Consider the following 7,106-nt stretch of genomic DNA (forward strand, 5'->3'; position numbering starts at 1 on the left):
TTTAGTAGTGGTCAGTTAACTATTTTTGTGAGCTCATCTAAAGTGAGGACTACTCATGCCTTGTAAGGCATTTACAAAGGAGATTTAAAGACGCGGTTATCTTCTAAACAGAAAAATGAAACAAACACAACACAGTGATACAGAACATAGAAATTATTAAAAGCATTTAAATCTCCTTTGTAAATGCTTTACAAGGCATAAATAGTCCTCACTTTAGATGAGCTCACAAAAATAGTTAACTGACCCCTACTAAATGCTTTATAACTATCCGAATTAACCCTGAATTACAGTAGAAATACATGTTAATAAAGCATTTATTAACACACTAAGTAACTATTACTATATGTCTGAATAATAAGATGTATGAATGTACATTTAAATAGTTTATTAATCATTTACTTACACTTTCTAAGTAATCTTATGAACCACTGACAACTTTTAAATAACTGGTTTATAAATAATGCAATACTTCCTTTAGAAATTATAAATTGATCATTAATAAAGTACTATGAAAATGCAATTATTAAACACACTATAGATGTGCTTTTAAATCAAGAATAAAGCATTTATAGCTGTATTTATAAACTGCTTATTAATGTCTGTTAATGCTTTATAAATGATGAATTAACTGTTTACTAATGCTTAACTAATGATTAATAGCATGCAGTTATTATAAAGTGTTACCGACAAAACTTGTAATCCATTATAACATCTACAAAGACAGCATCCATGCTTTTAATATGGAACTAGGCAAAGCTAGACAGACTTTCTTCTCGAATATTATAAACAGCAACTTAAACAACACACGCACTCTTTTTGCTACTGTAGAGAGACTGACAAACCCCCCAAGCCAGATTCCCAGTGAAATGCTCTCAGACAGCAAGTGCAGTGAGTTTGCTTCTTTCTTCTCTGAGAAAATCAATAATATCAGAAAGGTGATCAGCCCATCCTTGAGTTGCGCTGGGGTCAAACAGATCAGACCACTACCTGAGAAAGTAGTTACTATGTATGTTTTCGAAGAAATTGATGGCAAAATTTTGGAAGAAACCATACAGCACCTTAAAACATCAACCTGCGCCCTTGACGCACTTCCCACATCTTTTTTCAAAATTGTGTTAAACAGCTTAGAAGCAGATCTCCTAGAAGTAGTCTCGCGTAGCCAGACCTTCAGACTGACGGCTGAAGGTCTGGAACTCATAGCAGCTTTCTTTGGCCGAGGCCCGCCCATAAGGCCGTTTGACCGACATGTCAAACAACCAATTACAGTTCGTTTCGTTCAGCGTCACGTGGAAATGTCCCCACAACAACAGACCGGCGTGCAACAAGTCAGTCAGCATAGAAAATCAAAGGAGGAGAAGAAAACCGAACACAATACTGAATCGGCCAGCTGCGATGTCAGCGTCTGTTGTTTCATGTTTGCCCGCAAACGCGGCTGATATCCCCTTCACAGTTAGGTATTTCACTTGATCTTCCATAATAGATCATAGCTGTCAACATTGAACATTGAATATAAGGGAGATTTCCCGGAATCCATCCCCAAAATAAGGGAATTTTTCTTACCCACCACAAACTAAAAATAAAGCACTAATCATTAAAAGTCTAAAGAGTTTATAACTACAAATGAGTGAGAGAGAAAGAGACAGTGTGTGTGTGTATTAGAGAAAGTGTGTCATTTTTTATCAGAGAATGTTTAAATACTAATATCAGTTTACGAGGGAAACGGTACGTGGTGCTTCGGGGGCTGCTGGAGATGATTAGGGAGAGGTCAGTGCTCCTTTACCGATCAAAGCGCGCGCTGACACGGAGTATAATTGTTTATACTTGACGCGTCCGCACGAGCGCGGCAAAGATTACGCGTTGGGTGCGCAAGACCGGCAAGACCCCATTTCGCTTGGCTGTGTGCACAGCTTTTTTTGTAACAGCGCGCGCGGCGCCGCATCCGAGGATGAACGACTTCAAGCCGAATCTGCCCGAGCATGTACGTCTCACACAATCAGAGCGTAAAAATACGGGATATTTTACGGGAAAATAATAAAACGGGAAGACAGCGGGAAAAGAGCTAAAATACGCGAGAAACCCGGAAAAACGGGAGGGTTGACAGCTATGTAATAGATAGGAGGGGACACACAACTAGTAAAGTTGGATCTGCTGGGAATCCTTATAAATGCTGACAAAGGGTCGGCCAGGTTTGGAAAATAATACTCTTCCCAAATCCCGTCGGCAAACAGGCTAAAATATTTCTTTTTGTCTCCACTAAGTGCCTCAAACAAAACTCCTGGACATCTCTTAAAGAGTCTACGCCGTGAACCTCGCATACTTTTGAGAATCCTACGTTTAGCTGATCTTGATAAATGCTCATTGTCACTCATGTAAACACAACAGTTTTTCTTCCGCAATCACACGTCTGCGCTTTGTTTCCCGGCAGACCGAAAATAAACGCGACACTCGCACCCCCCGGAAATCCGATAAAATTCAACCAATCAGATGACGACTTCGACATTCCTGAAGTGTTTCCAGTTAAGTGTACCATATGCATCAGACGTTTAGCCAACGTTCCGTGGGCGTGACGTCTGAGGCTGAGACTATCCTAGAAGTGGTAAATGCCTCACTTCTCTCTGGGAGTTTTCCAAACTCCCTGAAAACTGCAGTTGTCAAGCCCCTCCTGAAAAAGAGCAATCTGGATAAGACCATCTTAAGCAATTATAGACCGATCTCAAATCTTCCTTTCATAGGCAAGATCATTGAAAAAGTTGTCTTCAATCAGCTGAACAAATTCCTAAGCTTGAATGGATACTTTGACAATTTTCAATCTGGTTTCCGATCGCATCACAGCACAGAGACAGCTCTCATAAAGATAATAAACGATATTCACTTAAATACTGATACAGGCAAATTATCAGTGCTGGTACTACTCGACCTCAGTGCTGCATTTGACACTGTCGATCACAACATACTTCTTGACAGGCTGGAAAACTGGGTGGGGCTTTCTGGGATAGTCCTAAAATGGTTCAGGTCATACTTAGAAGGGAGAGGTTATTATGTGAGTATAGGAGACTATAAGTCTGAGTGGACATCCATGACATGCGGAGTCCCTCAAGGCTCAATTCTTGCGCCACTCCTTTTCAACCTGTATATGCTCCCAATGAGCCAAATAATGAGAAAGAACCGAATCTCTTACCACAGCTATGCAGACGACACACAGCTCTACTTAGCCCTATCGCCTAACGACTACAGCCCCATTGACTCCCTGTGCCAATGCATTGATGAAGTAAACGGTTGGATGTGCCAAAACTTTCTTCAGTTAAACAAAGACAAAACTGAAGTCATTGCGTTTGGAAACAAAGATGAAGTTTTCAAGGTGAATGCATACCTTGACTCTAGGGGTCTAACAACTAAAAATCAAGTCAGGAATTTTGGTGTGTCTCTAGAGTCAGACCTTAGTTTCAGTAGTCATGTCAAAGCAATTACTAAATCAGCATACTATCATTTGAAAAATATTGCAAGAATTAGATGCTTTGTTTCCAGTCAAGACTTAGAGAAACTTGTGCATGCTTTCATCACCAGCAGGGTGGATTATTGTAATGGACTCCTCACTGGCCTTCCTAAAAAGACCATAAGACAGTTGCAGCTCATACAGAACGCTGCTGCCAGGATTCTGAGCAGAACCAGAAAATATGAACATATCACACCAGTCCTCAGGTCTTGACACTGGCTCCCAGTTACATTTAGGATTGATTTTAAAGTATTATTACTGGTATATAAATCATTCAATGGCCTAGGACCTCAATATATTACAGATATGCTCACTGAATATAAACCAAACAGATCACTCAGATCATTAGGATCACATCAGCTAGAAATACCAAGGGTTCACTCTAAGCATGGTGAGTCCGCTTTTAGCTATTATGCCAGCCGCAGCTGGAACCAGCTTCCAGAAGAGATCAGATGTGCTCCTACAGTAGTCACATTCAAATCCAGACTCAAAACACATCTGTTTAGCTATGCATTTACTGAATGAGCACTGTGCCACTGTTCGTCCGACTGTTTTTACTGTACTTTATTTTATTCTTTATTCTAAACTGTTTTAATTATTCTTATTTGTTTTGATTATTTTATTTTCTCCTATGTAAAGCACTTTGAATTACCATTGTGTATGAAATGTGCTATATAAATAAACTTGCCTTGCCTTGCCTTGCCTCTCAAGGTAAGGATTCCAACAGCTTCACAGTGATAACATGAAAATAATACAACAAAGTTTGTTTCTAGAAGAAAATTGCATCATCGTCCACCTTAAGTAAGGCAGATCAATAATATTGTTGAATATTAAATGTCCCCAACTAAGCAAGCCAAAAGCCAAGGCAACAGTGGCAAGGAACCAAAACTCCATCAGGTGACAGAATGGAGAAAAAAACCTTGGGAGAAACCAGACTCAGTCGGAGGGACAACGAAGGAACAGTGTATGATTCGGGCAGCATTACAAGTCAAATTGGATCGGAACATTTAGAGTATTTATCCATTTCCATCCGGTTGGAAGTCGAAGTAATCACGCCGGTATGGAGATGAGTTGTTGAGGATCAGTGCCGATGGCTGTCGTGTCGATGAGGCCTTCACAGGGCTGATGAGGCTGGCACTTCAGAATGCGTTGGGATGGGTCCAGACACAGGTCCACCATAGAGGGTCCCTCGGGATAAACAGAGAGACTAATACCAGGTACACCACACCAGGTACAGCTACTGTCAGCAGCTCCGTGGCCAATAACGCTGAGGAGAGACCTTCTCTCCCAAGCGAAGGGGTCAATATGGCACCCCCATCCAGAGTTGTGAAACCTACATGTTTGGCCTCTGGACAGGAGCCACCAGGCCTTCCCAAAGGAGTAATGAGAACGATCACAGAGGTGTAGACCCCTTCTACAAGGAACCTTTACCCCGTAAAACAGGCCCACTTAAATTCCTTAGAGGGGCTAGGACGCTGAACCCTCCGTGCACCTGCTCGGTCTTATCTTGGGACATCACAGTCCTTAGGGCGCTCCGGGGTCCTCCCTTTAAGCCGCTCGAGTCGACTGAATTGCGGTCCCTCTCGGAATTTGGAGAGAGAACTTTCCCCGAAGAATGTACAACGAAACAACGGACAGCAGCCGGGAAATTAAGCTGTAGTTGCAGCACCTATGCGGAATGAGTGACTTGAAAAGTGTTCTGCTGGCATGTCAGAATGAAACAAGACCAATTTGAGGTGTTTTTGGAACCAGAAAGACATAACAGGGTGACTGGAATCGTCTGTGAAAAGTGGGTCAGAAGGGGATTTAAAGTTTGGAGCATTGGGAATGGTTTGCTAAATTAAGAATATTTTTAGGAGTTGCAATATTGATAGGGGGGTTATTATTCTGTTGTGTATTTTCCATATTAAGATCACTAGTTGTAAAAGCCACAGTTAAGCAAATGTAAATGCTGAAATATTAAGATAATAGAAAAGTAATTTTAGAGGGCAACCAAAGTATATATTATTAAGATTGGACTTATAAACCAAATTGAAATTTACAAACATTGAATGTTGATTCAAGTATCTCTAAAGAGGACGAAGAAGAAGAAGAAGACCATTGCAAAAATAACTTTTGGTAGTATAATACATGTTTATGTAGGGCTGTAACTATTCCTCGATTAAAGTCGAGTACTTGATTTTAAAAAAATCCTTGTTTTTAATTTACCCTTGTTGAGTAACCGGTAAAATACCGGAAGTGGCGCGTTCCACAGATGAGAATCCATGAACTGCATTATTACACTGTTTACTAAGGCTACGTTATGTAAGGGATAATGTAGAGCGAGGCGGTTGTTATAGCAAATACAACCCCGCAGGCTGATCAGGACCCCGACACGAAGCGGAGGGGTCTTGAATCAGCCTGAAGGGGTTGTATTCGCTATAACAACCGCCTCGCTCTACATTATCCCGCTTATTACATGGCTACCTACCAAATAAATCAATAATTTGACACATAATATTGATTTAAAAAGTTTATTGATTTAAAAACGATTGTATTGCTCCAGAGTGAACAGAACTGTGTCCATGGCAACGCTCTGTTTTTCATGGCAACGGTGTGTTATACTTAGCAGCGGTCTGTTATCAAGAAATAACAGACCACATTCTACATTAGAATTCAACCAAGCCATGTAATAAATATATATAAAACCATTTACAATCATAATAAAGCATAGTGCTATTATGAAATCACAAAGGCTGCGATTCAGTTAAATAAATATATGCGCTGTTTTTTTGCCACGAAGAAGCACGACGCTTCAATTATTTACATGCGTGCAGACAGAGGTGGGCACAAATACATCAAAAACTATTTTGTTACAAAATACAAATACTGGCTCATGAAATGTAACAAAATAAAATACAAAATAGGCCTACTGATGTGAAAAATGTATTTAAATAAAATACAAGTAATTAGTATTTTGAAAATACAAAAATACTCCCACAATAATCTTAAGTCTTTTTTATTGTATTACTGAAAGGTCAATAACACAAATAGTAGCAATAACACAAATATGATAAATGTGTAAATTCAAAATGGCGAAGTAGCAAAATAAAAAAGTATGGGCATTTCACTAAATCTCTACAGGGCCTGAAATAGCTCCCTCTGACGTAAATGGCATGTATAGCTAAGTTCACATCAATGGTGTGGTAGTTTTATACAAAATCAATATCAATATGTCTCAGATGTAATACGTTTATATTGTGAACGCTTGCTTAGCATGGAGATTTCAGTGGAGTTACGACAGACGCGCTGTTTCATAATAGGTAGGGCATATGATGTCCTTTTATGAATGACAACACAGTGCATTGATCTCATAAGGCACAATTATTTTCTCTATAATGCCATTCAGTGTGCAATATGTGTGTGTGTAGACTGTATATTTTTCACAAAACACTTTACCTTAAAAGTGCTATCAGCGATTTCAGGCCCAAAAAAGGCCGAAACATAAATTATCACATTCATCTAATTTTTCCAAGGGGGAAATCACCGACAGGGTGTTGTGAGGTTTTGCTCCGACTTCGCGTGCAGCCGTGCACGAGTGCAAAACCTCACAACACTGTCGGTGATTGGTTGG

Source organism: Rhinichthys klamathensis, unplaced genomic scaffold (genome assembly GCF_029890125.1).
Source record: "Rhinichthys klamathensis goyatoka isolate OS25496 unplaced genomic scaffold, OSU_Roscu_1.1 h1tg000445l_1, whole genome shotgun sequence".
NCBI classification, from domain to species: Eukaryota; Metazoa; Chordata; class Actinopteri; order Cypriniformes; family Leuciscidae; genus Rhinichthys; species Rhinichthys klamathensis.